Raw genomic sequence first — 16,554 nt, forward strand, 5'->3', positions numbered from 1 at the left:
GCTCGGCTTGTGATTGGTCATGTGGTCGCACGCTGAGTGCTTACTGCGGATGGCAACCATTATGTTTCATTACACAACTCATGTGTGTAGGTGTGTGTACAGTGATTGACTATGTGCGAAAGATAAATAATTTCATGAGTTCTGGCACCCTTTTTTCTTACAAAAAAAGCACTGTTTTTCTATAATATGGAACGTCCACATGAAAATATGGGTATATTAAGTGTGCACTCCTCAGAGTCTTGGATTACATTTTTTTCTTAAGTCTGCACACTATGAGTGTACCTTTGTTGATGTACAAAATACTCTCTGTTGTGTTGATGCAGAGACCTGTTTTCAGTGTCAAGATGCCCAAGTTTTGGAGTAGAATTTTGCTAAACTATTATGTAACCCAAGATGTGTATCAAAAAGATAGGGTGCCTTGACTCAATAGTTAAATTAACATTTTTTTTGTTTTACTTGCATGAAAGTAGGTAAGAAAAACAAACATTTGACTATTTTGTGTGCCATTTTTATCTATATGAAATGGCAATTTAATCTGGATGTTAATGGAAATAGAGCTTTGATACTAGTGCAATCAATTTTATAATGTGAACTTGGACTTCTTATATATTTAATGTGAAGGGAAAACTAAGAAGACTAAGCAATCCTGAGATGGATGCCTAGGAGAAGGTCCCAGGGCCACAGAATATTTTGGATTTGCTCCCCACCTGCGTCCATAAACCCTGCTATGACTCAGGAGAGAAAAACATGAAAACGTTGGGCTCATAGCAGTCAAAAGGGGGCATTAAGGAAAGGCCCAGATCCAGAGGAGAAAGAGACCCATCTAGCTGGCTGTCCTTGGGGTTTGTGGAGGAGGGATGGGTTACAAAATTGCCTCTATTCTCCTTTTGCCCTGTCACCAGTACCCTGGCAGGGCATGGGGCTTTTGGCAGCCACCAAACTCCAAAGTCCTTCACAGGGATGCATTTCTATAGGATTATGGATTTAGAATGCTTGGTGTCCATTAGTTGTTTAAAATACGCTTTATATATTAGAGTTATATCCTACCTCTTTCTTTCTTTCACACTTTCTCTCTTTCTTTAGAACTTAAGATGGCTTACATCATTTCCCCCCTCTTGCTCTCAGTCTTATCTTCACAACAACCCTGTGAGGCAGGTTGGGCTGAGAGTCTGTGACTGGCCCAAAGTCACGGCTTAAAGGCCTGTGCATCCCCATCGTACAAGTCTTTTATCTTTGAACCAGACTTGGCTAGGAGAGAGACCGTAAAACAGAGGATGACTTCAAACAGAGTAGGAAATATGGCTGCTGTCAGGACAAAATGAGCAAAAGCTTTGCCACAGTACAGCTGCTAAAAGCCTGATACCGTACGAACAGCTTTAGACTTAAGAAGTCTGTGGACTTAAAAAGTCCATGTTGCAAGTCTTGCTTCCCAGGCTCCATGGCTGAATGGGGACTCGAACCCAGATAGCCTGAGTCGCAGTCCCACACTCTTAACCATGACACCACACTGGCTCTCTGGATCATATGAGCACGTTTTGTGTGGTATTCGCAGCTTTTTTGTAACGCATGCCATGCTTTATTTGAACATCAAGAAGTAGAATGCTTCCCACATCTGCTTGCTTCCCGACTAGGCGATATCCGGCTTTGGAGGGGGAGCGTCTTCTACCTGGATGAATATGCTTTACTGTGGCATTCTATCGCTGCAAGCAGGTTGCACAGACAAGGAAGTCTAGCTCCAAAACTATAGTAGATACTTACATTGAAAGTATTTGTACATGTAAAGTACATTCTTTCTTGTTGGATCCCAGGAAAAACCTTGCAGCCAACTCCGCACAGCACAGAAAGGGTGTTCCTTCCCATGTCCCTTGTTAATATCTGTAACAAGTCTTCCACGATGGAAACACTTATTTCTGTGTCTTGTTAAAGCTTGTAAGGCAATCTTCTCCTGATGTCCTCGCCTTAACCCTCAGGCGGACTCCCTCTCATGTGCTTGTCTGCCTGATTCTGGGGGCTCTGTGCTCCCATTTCCGTCAAGACTGCAGTTTCCCAGTTCCAGCCAAACTGCGGAGCTCGCATGACAACCGGCCAGCAGCTTCTGGCAAAAGATGCCGTGGAGCGTGGAGCAGGGCCATGTGGCTTGGTCCCTACGCTCACTGGCTTCCCTCAAGTGCTGGAGAAAATGCTGCCATGTTGCCGGCCTGGAAACAAGCTTCTGTCGCTAGCAATGGCCACACGGCCGAGGCTGGAAGACCTGCAACGCCTGGTAGCCGAGGCCACCTGCTGCCCCCGGCTCCCAGGAGAGAAGGGGCTTGTGGCCATTCCAGAGAGGCCCCGGCCCAAAGCGCATTCAGAAGTGCCCTGCAGAGGCCACCTGCCGGTCTCTTATTTTGGCGAGCCCCTTTTCTAGAGAGGCTGCTTGCCCTTTTATGGTGTCCCCTGTTGTGTGTCTGTGTGTGTGTGGGGGGGGGGGGTGAGGCCCCTCTCATGCCAATCTGCTGTTTGTGCAAGCAATTCACCATACCTTGCAGGGTGCCTGCATTAAATGTGTACATGCTGAGTTGCAGGTACAATTGCGCACATAGAATCAATGATTAGAATTAATTATGGAGCCCTCCCGGTGACTTTGGGCCAGTCACAGACTCTCAGCCCAACCTACCTCACAGGGTTGTTAGGTGGATGAGATTGACAGCAGCAGGAGGAGAATGATATAAGCTGCTTTGAGTTCTTTGCAAGAAAAAAGATGGGATATAATACGATAAATAAATAAATAAATCTTATAATTTAAAGAGAAATACAGCAGTGAACATTGTGATGAACTGAGTTGTGTCCCCTGCTCAGTTTCCTGCCCAGGTGATGCTGATGGGCAACTTCAAGGTCCAGCCCTTCCTTAAAACTGAACTTTATTGTTAAGCTGGAGTTAGACTGGGGACCCTTTTCAACAGAGGCCAGTTGACAGTCCTTGGGTAGCCATTTAAACAGAGGACTGTCCTCTGTAAAAGAGGACATATAGCCACCTAATGGGAGTATGCAGTGGTGGAGCTGCCATCTTTTCCTTTGACTCAGGCAGGAAAGCATTTTGCCTCCCGCTCCCACATTTGGAAAGAAGACAAGCTCCCTACATCTTCTCGACTTAGTTCTGGCTCAGTTGAACGTGACATAGAAACAAGCTGGATGAAGGGGATGTACCCAAAACATCTCTTCCAGGCTGGCCCTGCAGTTTATGCTCCCCCACCCTTTTTGCCAAGAAACCACCTGGCATCAAGGGCTCAGGGTTGTTCCTCTTTTCCTCATCTGCCCTCCCCATCACATCTCCTCTTTGCATCTGTCAGGAAGAGCTCAGCAGGCTGGTTGCTAGGGAACGGACCCCGTCCTTTCCAAATCCACCTTGCAATAGGGTTGTCGGTGGCCTGGAGCTTGGCTCTCCAGCTGGCTGTGCACAGAGGCCTGTAGGCCCCAGCTGATGCTGCGTGAAACGCCCCTGGGCCACTGGCTCTTTGGATGGCTGCCCATTTCGCAGCGGTGTCTTGTGGGACTCGGGTCAGTGAGTGATATGCTGTCAAGAGGCATTATGGCACGGCCAATAAAACTGTGTGGGCAGAAATAAGCGAAACAATCAGGGGACCTGCTTGTTGCCAACGTTATAGTGGTTTGGAAGAAATGTACTGCATGACCCGCTTACACTGGCTGCTGGTGTGTCCCCAAGCCCAATTCAAGATGGTGGCCTTAACTAATGAGGCCCTACAAGGCTTGGGAGTGCCATACCAACAGGAGCTTTTCTCCTGATGTGTGCCTACCTAGGTGGATGCTGCAGTTGACATCAAAGCCCCCTTCCAAGGGAGGTTCAGAGGATGCCAACTAAGGCTCTCTGGGGGTAGGCCCACGACTGCAGAATGTTCTCACCGCCTGGCACCAACATTCTCATCTTCTTGGCCCCAGCTGAAGGGTTTCCTCTACTCGCACTTGATGGTATATGATCGGGTGGCCAAAGTGGGCGTTATTCTCATATAACCCCAGTCCTCTACCAGCTTCACTGGCTCCCCATCGAAGTCCGGGCCCAATTCAAGGTGTTGGTTATCACCTATAAAGCCCTTAACGGCTTGGGACCTGGTTATCTAAAGAAGCACCTGCATCCATATCTGCCCTCCCGCCCCTTGAGATCGGCAGCAGAGGCCCTTCTCCGGGAGCCCTCCGTGAAAGATATTAGGAGGGTGAGTACCCAGAGGAGGGCCTTCTCTGCTGTGGCACCCCATCTGTGGAATGAGCTCCCCAGAGAGGTCTGCCTGGCGCCATCATTATTTGCTTTTCAGAGCCAGGTTAAGACCGTTTTATTCCAACAATATTTTAATAACTTTTAATATTGGTTTATATATGTTTTTAACTGCAGCCAGTGTGGATCTGTAATTCATTTGTGTTATGTTTTATATTATTTTATGTATGTAAGACGTCCTGAGGCCTTCGCGACAGGACGGCATATAAATATTCCAAAGAAATAAACAAACAAACAAACTGAGGCATGTGAGCCGCATGTGGCTCTTTGAGTTTATTTTGCAGCTTGCAGAGAGGCCAAAAAAGCGTATAGTATAGTAAGTCCCAATTTGAAATGGGAAAGAGACAGGATGGGATGGGATACACCTGATCAGACAAGGCACGGAACTGAGACTGAGGCCAGCGTACAAAAACGGACTGCTTCCTCCCCGGGCCCTGCTGGAGCCGAGGGAACCACACGATAGCTGCACTCCCGGGCAGGATCAGGTCCTCACCAAAGCTTCCGGCATGGCAGCCGGCGACAAAATTCCCAGCCACTTCTGCTTCTGGTGATGACTTGCACCCGAGCTCCTGAGTTTGCAGTGTGTGGCCACTCAGCTTCCTCCGACAGTCAGAGCTAAACAGGAAAGAGAAAGGCCCTGTTCTGAAAGGTTTTTAGCTGTTTTGGCTTGAAAGCATAGCAGTGCCCTAACAGAAGTTTGCTCAGCAATAAATCCCACTATGTTTGTCAGAGCTTACTCCCAGGTAAGCGTGTGCAGGGTTGGATTAGCTGAAATGCATGTCAATTGATTAGTCAAGCGATTTTGTCAGAAATTTTCAACAACTCACAGCCAAGATGGAGACTCACAAGACTGGTACTAGCAGTACCTAGCCTGAGAATTATAGCAATGCCTGTTTGGATATAATGGATTAATAACAAATAAATATTTGTTTGTGTCTTGCATTTCTCAGGCATCTGACATTTACCATATGTGGCTTCCACTGAGCGAGTTTGGCCACCCCCTGGTATATGATGAGGCTTTCAAGGCCAATTGTTCATCAGGTCCTAGGTCCTTATTGTAACTGGTTTTTAAATTGTTAAAAGGCTTTACATTGTTTTAAATGTTTTATTTATTTATAAAATTTGTATGCCGTCCATTACTTGCGTCTCTGGATGGCTTACAATTAGATCAAGATGAATAGATAAATTGACAATTCCACTCTGGCTGCAATTAATAAAATACAAACAATAAAATCTAAACCCCATTAAAACATATTAAAATATTGATAAAATAAAATAAATGTTAAAGGCAGTGTCTCATTTTTTTATAAACTTGTATTTGAGGTTGTGATGTTTGAGATTCACCCAGAGAGCTTTGGCTATTGGGCAATATAGAAATGAAATGAATGAAAGGAGATCTTGTTATGAGTCTTCCACCAGAATTAGGACTATTGGTGCGAGTTGACCTGAGTTACAATCTTACCTGACAAAAGTCTGTGAAATGTCTTGATCAGAGATTAGGATCTGGGAAGAGGCTTGGGTCCAAAATACCTTCTGGAGCACCTCTGCCCATATATTTCACCTTGCTTGCGAAGGTCCTCTGGGGATAATCTTCTGAAGTCTGCTTCTGCAAGATTAATGTCAACTACTAGAGGACTTTTGCAAGGGTTGCCCCTATACTGTAGAATGGCCTACAGTACTGGGAGAGATTCATGGATATCCCAGATCACTACTTTTCTCAGGGAGATAAATACATATCTCTTCCAACAGGCCTTCTCAGATTAGTTCCCAGATGGGTTTTATTTCTATGCTTGTTTTTAGCTGAAATGTTAACTGTTATTGGTTTTGTAAACCACCCAGAGCCAATGGGAATGGGTCAGTACATAAAAATCAAAATCAAAATAATAAACAAACAAGATGGAGCCAGGCCAGACTTCCCCAAGCTGCTGTGCTCTCCATGAGTGAGAATGCAGTTCTGCTCATGGTCAGCCAATTGTTACTTCTGGCCAACATGTCTGGCTATTCGCTATTATGGTCAGGAACAAGGAGAACTGAGTCCAACTCCTCAGGACATACCAGGTTGGGGAAGTAAGGCTTCCTGATGGTCAGAAGAGCTCACTCATTCAGAAGTCCCCTCCAGCCTAAGGGAGGGGGAAATGTAACTCTGGCTGAAAAGAGCACTAGACTGCACTTTGACGTAGAGAGAGAGAGAGAGAAAGAGAGAGAGAGAAAGAGGGAGGCTGGGTTCAGACAATACAACCCAAGGGTTGAGTATGAGTTGAATGTGGGTTGTCATTAAACCTTGGGTTGTTGAAACCTGAGTTATCATATTGTTTCAACCCAGCCAAGATATCAAACAATAGTGAACAACCCACTGTTTACAGCCCAACAGCAAATCACAGGGTGTATTATTTATTTATTTATTTATTTATTTAAAACGTGTGTATGCTGCCCAATTGTGCCACAGCACCTCTGGGTGGCTCACAACATTATGATTGCGTTGCATTTCTATACCACGCACAGCCGAAGCTCTCTGAGTGGTTCACAACATTTTAAGTCACCCATCCAGATTTCACCAGGCCTGACCTTGCTTAGCTTCCAAGATTAGGCAGGATCAGGCACTTCAGGCTATATGAAAGATTCTCTCTGTGGGTTGTTCATGGTCAACAAGCCATAGCTTGTTGGCACAGTTGGGTTCAGATATCATAATAACCCACCTTTCAACAACAACCCACAATTAACCCATACTCAGTCTCTGAGTGGGGGCTATTGTGCTGTCTGCTCACAAGAACTATATTGGAGTTCTGTAGGCATTGTGGGACACTGGATTTCTTTTCTGGCCATTTAATGTGGGAACAGAGGACACTGGCTGTGGGCCAGAGAATTAAACTCTGCTTCTTCGCCTGTGTTCGACCCATGCATTTGTAAATGAATGCAAATGACTATAAACCTCCAGCAAATTCCTTCCAGAGGGAACCAAACTTGAGAAAGCACTGCATCCCTAGCAAGTACAGGTTATTCAGCTGGGATAATGTCTTTAAATCTGCAATATTATGCCTACTTTGGTTTGCTTGGACTCAGTGGGACATCTGAGAAGGCCCATAAAGGACTGAACTGTTAAATACAGCATATCCAGTATGCTAGACATTACAGCAGGTGTGTGAAGACCTCCTTCCGCTAGTGTGGCATGGGTGTTAGAGTGTTGGAGAACCTGCTTGTCCAGAAAGCTCACTGGGCATCTTTGGGCCAGTCACAACTCAGAATGGGGAAGAGGAGGCGCTTGTAATCCATACTGGGTTTTGTATGCCGGCAATACGTATAATAATAACACACACATATAAGACACATTACAAACAAATTGATAGTGATCCATTAGATGCTGCAAGGCTATCTGAAGAGAACCTTCAGGTTATGGGGCAACATAGAAATGGAAATAAATAATAAATAAATAAAATATTGATCCCAGCAAAACATAGAATTCTGGGCAGGGAGTATTTACTACAGACATTTTCTATCTCTGTTCTCTGACTACCCACATGATGTTTTTCCTGGCATATCTAGGAAACCTTTATCTTACATAGGACAGAAGTCTTAAATTACCTTCCACTTATTGCATAACCTGAGATGCAGTTCTGTGTATGCTTACACAGAAAAAAGTCCTAAAGGTCAAAAGGAGTTGTAGATCTTTTGCAGCCTAAACACAGGCAGGACGGTGCTCTGAGGGGCTAACCCTGCGCATGCACAGACAGCATGAGCTGGGAGGTGTTGGACTTCTTTCCATCTAAGCATGGGCTGTGGCCACCCATGTATGAGGCTTTAAAAGAGGATTTCAGGAATTGCTGGGGGAGAAGGTTAGCAACAGCCACTAGTCCTGATGGCTATATATTGGAGGTAAAATGGCTGTCCTAATGCCAGTTGCTAGGAAACATCAGCTTCCCCAAAGCTTCTGTCTGGCTATTGCGGACAGTGGCCTTTGATGACCCGGTAGGGCTCTTTGAATAGCTGCGGGCCATAGCCTGAAGACTGCTATTCATGCTCTTACAGTCAAGCCTATGGATGTTATTCTGGGAAAAATCCCCATTGCTTTCAATGGGATTACCGGCAAGGACCGAGGCCTTACACAGATAAAGTGCGTTGCCCTACTCTGTGTCACTGCAACAGCCCTTTATGGCAGACCACTATTCTTTCTATTTCTCTCGCAAAAGAAAAGAGGAGCGAAGCACTGAGGGATAAAGGTTTGCCAAAAATTAGGACGCTTCAAGCAACGGGGCACCATCACAGGAATGGAGAAGAGCCCGTGCGCAGCGTCACCTTTGGCTAATCCAGGCGCACCCCCCCCCCCCCCGGAACAACATCTGGCCTGCGCGCTTCCCGCACCCCACCCCGTTATCTACCCGTCCCTTCCCTAGCATGGAGCGGGACTACAATTCCCAGGACTCCTAGCGCGTCCCTTTCTTTTTTAAAGTCTATGCACGTGGCTTCTTGGGAGGAGCCAGGAACGTCACATTCCTGCATTCTCGGTGCCTGTGTCAGAGGCGCCCGGTTCCTGCCTGTGCGGTGCCGCTGGGCAGGCTGCAGGAGCGGAGCCCAGGGAAATAACCCTCCAGCGACCCGCCGGCCCTGCTTCCCTCGCCTCCTCCTCCGCTGGAACCCATGCGCCCCCGGGCAGGAATCTGACCGTGGTCCCCTCTTTCCCTCCTTCCCCGGGATCCGGCCGTCCTCGCCTCCAGCCGAGCCCCGCTTCCCCGGCAAGGTAACCCCCCCGGGGGCGCGCGCGGGCTTGGGCCGGGCGGGCAGTGCGCGCTTCCCCGGCTGTCCGTGGCCTCCGCGCCGGCCGTGCGTCGCCCGCGAGCGTCACGGCTCTCCTCGTCATTATTCATGGCTGCTTTTCCAGGGCCCCCCCTCCAGCCTGGAGGCGTTGGGCTACGGCAGGGACGCACCGCGCCGCGGCTGCAGCTGGCGCCGAGTCAGGCGCGGTCGGTGCCTTGGAAGGTCGCCTTGGTGCATTCGGTCAAGCGCTCGCGGCGGCGGCGGGAGGGATCCCGGCGCTGGCGGGCGGCGCTGGGGACTCGCCGGGGGATTCCTCCCCCGCCGCGCCCTGCCGCGCAGGAGGGGGCGGGCGACGGCTGGTGGTCTTCGCCCGTCGCCGCGGCCGCTGCGCGCAGGTCCCGCGCTCGTAGCGCGGCGCGGCGTGGCGTGGCGTGGCGAGGCGAGGCGAGGCGGGGCGCGCGCGGCGCTTCCCTTTGTTTTGCAGGAGCCGCGCCGGCTTGCTCCGCCGAGGAGCCAAACTTGCGCGGCTGGGTGGGTTGCTGTTGCGAGAGCGGCGAACGGCCATCGGAGTTAGCGTAAAAAACTAGGAAGGAGTTTCTTCCCTCTTCCCCACCCCTCCTGCTTCTCCATAGGCCGAGGCTGGAACTGAGTTTATTTTGCTTTCATTATTATTATTCTTCAGCTCCCATGTGATTTTTCCTCTCTGCCCCCCCCCCCCCCGGTTGCGTGGATAGGTGCGTGTCGATTGCATGTTGTCTAGACTCCGTTTGCCGCCTCCGTCTCCCGCCCCACCCCCTCCGGATTCCCCATCTTTTTCTCCCTGCGCTTTCACCCAAATGCGGTTTGTGGCGGGGAAGAAAATCTCTGTCGATCTGCAAGCGGGGCTCGGCAGCATGGATCTTGGTTCTTTTTCAAAGGCATCATTCCGACATCATTCCCCCCCCCCCCCCCGACACGCAGGGATGCTCCCTTGTTAGAATCTGGGCGGGGAAAGGGAAAGAATGGATGTTACTCATAGTTGGAATTTTCACGCACGCTGGAGCAAAAGCACTCGGATCCTCTGCGAAAATAAATAATTAAACAGCCCTCCAAGCTATCGCTTCTAAGCCCCTGAAATCATGTGCGATTTGTTTGAACACATATTATGCAACCTCATAAAAAAAGACGAGGAATCCGTGATGGTGCCGAGATTTCCTGTAAAAGTCATCCTGCATCACAAATGCCAGCCGTTTGTTCTCTGAACCCTCCTCCATCAATGATGTGCCTTGAGGTCACCTCTCCTCCTCCTCTTGGTAATATAGGATTAATTGTTCAGAGGCTATTGTAATCCTTTTAGCTTCCCCCAATGGCCCTGACTGCTTCCTGCAGATTTTTCTGTCCAATTCGGTACATGCGGAGCAAGGTTCTGATTGTTCCAGAGGTTGTGGTGTTGGTGCATTTTTGCTGAATTTAGAATACATTGTGAGACTGAAGAGAAACGGCAGGTCTGGGCCGTGGTGTAGGGGGTTCTTGCCTGGTAGCCATGTTCTCCATGTATGGATATACAGGTGTGTTGGGGTTATTCAAATGCAGCTCTTAGATTGTCAGGATTGCAGATTTTCTGGGGTTTTACAAGGGCACTACTATCCCTTGTGCACCAGGGCAACTGTGTGTAGCTGTTAGTTGACCGTTCAGCATGATTTGGGGCATATCCTAGTTTGTTTGCTCTGATGTGTTGGAAAACTGCTGGCAAATTCCACACATTAATTGGGTTTGGGTTGCTCTTACACAGCTGGCCTTGTTCTTGGCTTCATTTCTGATCGGGTCAAAAGGATTCGATGGTCAGATCCTCAACACTTTTGCTTAATCCTTTTTACCCAGAGGAACCAGATGGGTAAGGGCAGACGCCAGCCTCATTCAGGGTGTCCATCTCTTGATGCTGTGGCAGGCAGTGCAAAATTATGCATGTGCTCCAGTCCTCTCGAGCGCCATGGTGCTTGCCCCAGGTAGGTGAGCAGTGCTGCGACCATATGGTCCCCCGTCCTTCCCGCAGTGGTGGTGGAAAGCCATCCTAGGCAGAATCCACTCTCAGGCAGATTTGGGTGCGGCCCGTTTCCCAGCTGTAGTTCATTTTCTGGCTCTTTGGTGCTGCCTTTCGTTCCCCAGTCTTCCAGTACCAACCGTGCCTGTCATCCTTAGTCATGGGGAAGGATGCATGCTTCCGGAGGCCGGAAAGTGATCGTATGGGGTGGGGGGGGGGGGTTGAACCTTCTGTTCCTTGCCTCCGCCATGTAAGAGCTTTCTGCACATGGGTTGATGAGGAATGTGGTTACTGCAGTAGTAAGAGAAGAACCGGATTGCAGCCTGGAGCAACTGTTAGATCAGGGAGCACATTGATAGCTTTCTCTCTTCCCCCTCCCCTCATTTTCTGCTTCTAACCTTCCTTTCTCTAGTTTGTTTCAGAGAAAACAGTCTTTGCATCTAGCAAAAGCACGGGTATTTTGCCAAAGAGCGGTTGCTCTTTTTTATCCGCTGCATTTAAGAGATGCTTATGGAAGCTGTGTCAGGTTTGTGCTTTTCCAAAGCTGTAATGCCTGCTAGCTGATCCCATGATAGTGTCATTTCTTAGGAGATTTATCAATAGGGGAGCTGATTGGTGGGTGTCTGAATCAGAAAGGCGAACTGCTGTTATAATCTTTTTCCCTGCACGTACGTAATACAATCCAAGATGATGTAGGTGTTAGGCTAGAAAAATGAATGGCTTCTAAATACGTCAATGTACACTGTACCTTAGCAGCAGCAGACAATTTTCTGTTCACTTCATGTATATTTTCTGTCAATGAGAACTAGAAACTTGTTTGAACAAATAATTTTGTTTTTGTTTGTGCAATGAAATCATTTCATCTCTGGGAAAGGTTCAGAGGAGGGCAACAAAGATGATCAGGGGACTGGAAACGAAGCCCTATGAGGAAAGATTGGAAGAGCTGGACATGGTTAGCTGGAGAAGATTGTGGGAAGATATAATAGCACTTTTCAAATACTTGAAAGGCTGTCACACAGGAGAGGGCCAGGATCTCTTCTCGATCATGCCAGAGTGTAGGGCACGGACTAACAGGCACAAGTTACAGGGAGCCAAGTAGGAAGATGTAATGGAACACCATTTCCAAAAACTATAATAGGTAGGAAAAATATCTGAAGGAGTAGAGGAGGGGCAGGTATCTCTGTGGTACCCTCTGCTTTATGGAACTTACTCCCCACAGAAGCCCAACTTAACCGTTTCTAATGATACTTAGAATATGCTTCTTAGATGGTCTCCCTGCATATGGATGCATGCATCCTGAACAAGCCAGGATCAAACTGGCTTTAGATCCTGGCTTGTTCTCATGAATGATAGCTTGAAATTAAACAGCACTTAGGGATGGAACAACAACAAGTTTGGATATTGACATTTGGAGACATGTTCCAGACTGGCCATTGCTTTTCCAGTCTGGTCCTTTGGGCTCGTGAAAGACGACAGCAGGGAAGCATATATGCATGAGGCCTGCGGAAACTTGTTCACACGGCAAAACTGTTTTCCTCTAGCATCTGAACTGGGCTGGTGTATCTGTGATCCTTGTAATACCCTTCTAAGGTAAGATAGGCTTATGTTATCTGTATATTACAGTTTAATGGGTGAGGAAACAGAGTATTAAGAGAGGGAGTTCCTCCACTGAGGTGAAATTGGAGCTAGCTCACAGTTCCAGGTCAGGGGAAATAATAATTCTGATCTATTCTGCGTTATATAGGCCACTTTGAAGTAGTGCAACCAGTTCTGCACTCCGTCTTTAATGAAAGAGACGGACAAACTGGAGTGCCTCCAGAGAAGAGCGCAGAAATGCTGAGGGCTTTGAGGAATGGCTGAAAGGCCTGGATACATTTGGCACAGAGAAGAGAGGAATAAGGGAGCCGGCGTGCCATATGGGTAATGTGATGGACTCAAGACTCTAGACCTCACTCAGCGGTGAAGCGCATTGAGTGACTTTGGGCCAGTCACTCCCTTTCAGCCCAGCCTACCTCACAGGGTCGTTGTGAGGCTAAAGCTGTCTTAGATTCTTTACAGGAAAGGGCAGGTTATAAAAATAATGTATAAATAAAGTTGTGGCAGGCTTCATCCTGTTCTGGATGAAAGACTGTCCTGCAGAAGATGGAGCAGAGTTGTCCCTGGTTGTTCCACAGGACAGGATGAGAATTGAGTTTGAACTTGATTGTTTGTTTATTTACTTCTTTTTTATACCACACAATATCTAAGGCTCTCTGGGAGCTTAGCAAAAGTTAAACACACAAACAAATTAACACAAAGCAACAAAATCACAGCAATTGAGATTGAATCAACATGGAATAGAAGAATAGCAGTGGTGCAGGTTAAAATGCAAGATTAAACATAAAGTTACACTGTTAAAATGCTGGAAAAATAAAAGGGCTTTACCTGGCAGCAAAATAATATTCCAGGTAAGTGCATATGGGAAGACATAACCTGGCCCCAAGTCGTTCAGGGTTTTGAATGTTAGAACCAGCACTTTGAATTGGACTTGGACTGACGTGACGGGATCTCATGAGCCACTCTCCATTGCTGTCCTATTTTGGATAAGTTGAAGTTTCCAAACGCTCTTCAAAAGCAGTCCTACATGGAGTGCAATGCAAAATCCAAACAGAGGTTACCAGAGAATAGATTAGGGTAGCTGGGCTCTACCTGTCTAGAATGGGTTTTAGTTGGTATATCACAGGGGTCCTCAAACTTTTTAAACAGTGGGCCACTTCACTGTCCCTTAGACTGTTGGGAGGACGGACTATAGTTTGAAAAAAAATGAATGAATTCCTATGCACACTGCACATTCAGAATTAATTAAAATTAAAATTAATTAATATTAAAATTAAAAAAATAAAATTAAAAAATGTTTGCTCCACTTGCTTGGACTGCAGCAGAAGCCCAAGATGAGGTGGGGAAGAGCATGTCCATATTCAAGTGACATAGCGGCAGTGTCCGCGATCATGCTGAGGGTGGGGGAGGATGAGTGCGATCATGGCCATCACCCCCCCCCCCCGAGCATGACCATGATCGCACCTGTCTTCCCTGCACGAGTGCTGCTGCGGTCGTGGGCGTCTCCCCACTGGGTACACCTGTGCCGGCTCAGAGCTTTTGAACTCGCTTGGAGTTCGTTTTCTCCAAGCAAGTCCAAAAACTCTGAGACTGGCCGGATAAATCAGCATCGCGGGCCGGATTCGACCCGCGGGCCGTAGCTTGAGGACCCATGGCATATCAGCTTACATTGATCAAAGGTGCTGCATGCCACTAAGCCCACTTGTGACTCGAGCGGCAGTTCTGGATCCAGGAGCACCCCAAAACTACGAACCTTGTCCTTTAGGGGGGAGTGCATCCCCACCCAGAACAGGTTGAATATCACCCAACTGGACAGGTGAACCATTCCCTTAAGAGCACCTGCATCTTGTCTGGATTGAGTCTCAGTTTCCTGGCCCTCATCCTGTCTATTCCCATGCTGAAGCCCTGATTCAGAGCAGCCACTGCCTCACTTGGAAAAGAGAGGCCGAGGTGAGTTTTGATGGTTTCCCAGTCCATGCCTCTGGATAACCTTCCCCAGCAGTTTCATGTCGAACTTGAATAGCAGAGGGGGTAAGATAGAACCCTGCGGTACGCCATGACGTGACTGCCGGGGCACAGAGCCGTAATTTCCCAGCACCCCCTCCTGGAATCGACTGGGCAAGAAGGAATGGAACAAGTTTGATGCAGTGCCTCCTATTCCTAGCCCAGCCAGCCTATTCAGAAGGATACTATGGTTGATGGTACTGAAAGCCACTGAGAGTTTTATTTCATTTTATATATTTATTTATTTAAAACTTTTCTAGACTGTCTGTGGTCTCAGGACGGCTTAACAATAAGACAATATAAAACAAAACACAGCATCCTAATAAAATTTCCAACCAACAATAAAACCCCCAATTAAAACAATCAAATCTTAAAACATAGGGAGAATAAAAAGGTTTTAGCCTGGCAGCGAAAAGAATAAAGGGACGGTGCCAGGCAAACCTCTCTGGGGACCGGATTCCACAATCAGGATGCCAACGCAGAGAAGGCCCTTCTCTGGGTAGTCTCCCTCCTAATCTCCTTTAGGGAGGGCTCCCGGAGAAGAGCCTCATGCCCCAGATCTTAAGGGGCAGGTAGGCACATATGGAAGGAGACGATCCTTCAGGAAACCTGGCCCTAAGCCGTTTAGGGCTTTATAGGTCAGAGGTCCAGGGGAATCAACAGGGTTGAACTCGCTCTGTCTTTCTCCCACAAGGCCATCGCACAGAGCAACCAAGGCAGTTCCATTTCAAAACCAGGCCTGACGCCAGACTGGAATGAATCTGGATAATCCATTTCATTCAAGGGTGCCTGTGCTTGCCCAGGAAGAGGATGTTGGCCACTGGCCTATGGTTGTTTACATCCTCTAGGTCGTGTTGGGCTTACTGAGGAGTGGCTTAATTACAGCCTCTTTTAAAGAGGGAGTCACCACTCCTGCTCCCAATGAGGCGTTCACAGCCTCCCGGACCCAGGTAGAAATCCCTTCCCTAATTGCTGTAAGGAGCCATGAGGAGCAAGGGTTGACCAAGCCCCTTGTCCACATCCTCAGGCCTCGATAACTGAAGCTCGATAACTGAAGAAACCTGGACCTGTTGGCACCCTGGATGTCTCTGTTGGTGGAACAGAATTAATTACGGCCTCCAATTCATGACCACTCTGAACAACCTTATCTTCAAAGTGCTGTGCAAATTCATCACGGCAAACCAGCAAGGGCTGCACAGTTTCCTTCTCTGGCCCAGAACACAGGAGGCCATGAAGCACCAGAAAAGCTCTGCTGATGACTCTGAGAAGATGCAGTGCTGGTGGAGAACTGCCTCTTTGCCACCCTCATTGCCACAGAACAGGCTTGATAATGAGCCTTAACCAGTGTTTAATGGGACTCGGGATGAATTTCCCCCCACCTGCCCATTAGCTGCCTCCCCTCCTGCTTCTTTGCCCTTACCTTGGGTGGGTACCAAGGTGCTGGCCGGGCTCTCTTCAAAGGGAGAGGGCGCTTGTGTGAGGTCAGCTGCCTAAACAAGGGGGTTCTGTGAATTCCCCCATTTCCAAACCACCATCTTGCCATCCAGTCAAGAAAACCAGATCAAGAGCATGTCCTGTTGCGTACTGTGGGCCAAGAACATGTTGAGATAGCCCCATGGTTTCCCTGGTGGCCGTGACGTTCTGAGCTGCCCCAGATACAGCAGCCTTGGCATAGAAGTCAGGGTCCCCCAGGGCCATCCTAGAGGTCCTCGGCACCAGACCCAAGACCACCTGCATCAGCTCAGCAGGTGGGCAGTACACCAGCACACCCCTGATCTTCCTCAGGCACTCAGTGCAAGGTGTTGTTGTTAGTCGCAAAGTCGTGTCCGACCCATCATGACCCCGTGGACAGCACTCCTCCAGGCCTTCCTGTCCTCCACCATCCCCTGGAGTCCACGCAAGCTCACACCAACTGCTT

At 48.2% G+C, this 16,554-nt stretch overlaps 1 protein-coding gene across 4 annotated transcripts in view; it reads left to right on the forward strand.

Moving 5' to 3' along the window:
- The first annotated feature begins 8,761 nt into the window (after positions 1-8,761).
- Positions 8,762-16,554, forward strand: part of CTIF (cap binding complex dependent translation initiation factor) — a 198,228-nt gene continuing 190,435 nt past the window's right edge. For 3 of the 4 annotated variants that reach the window (XM_044431072.1, XM_044431073.1, XM_044431075.1), the window contains exon 1: positions 8,763-8,999. The gene's annotated coding sequence lies outside the window, so the exon portion shown is untranslated. Of the gene's footprint in view, positions 9,000-16,554 lie in introns of all 4 variants that reach the window. The other variant, XM_044431076.1, reaches the window with a different exon arrangement.

The sequence above is a fragment of the Varanus komodoensis genome, unplaced genomic scaffold (genome assembly GCF_004798865.1).
Source record: "Varanus komodoensis strain SLA01 unplaced genomic scaffold, ASM479886v1 scaffold22, whole genome shotgun sequence".
In the NCBI taxonomy this organism is placed as follows: Eukaryota; Metazoa; Chordata; class Lepidosauria; order Squamata; family Varanidae; genus Varanus; species Varanus komodoensis.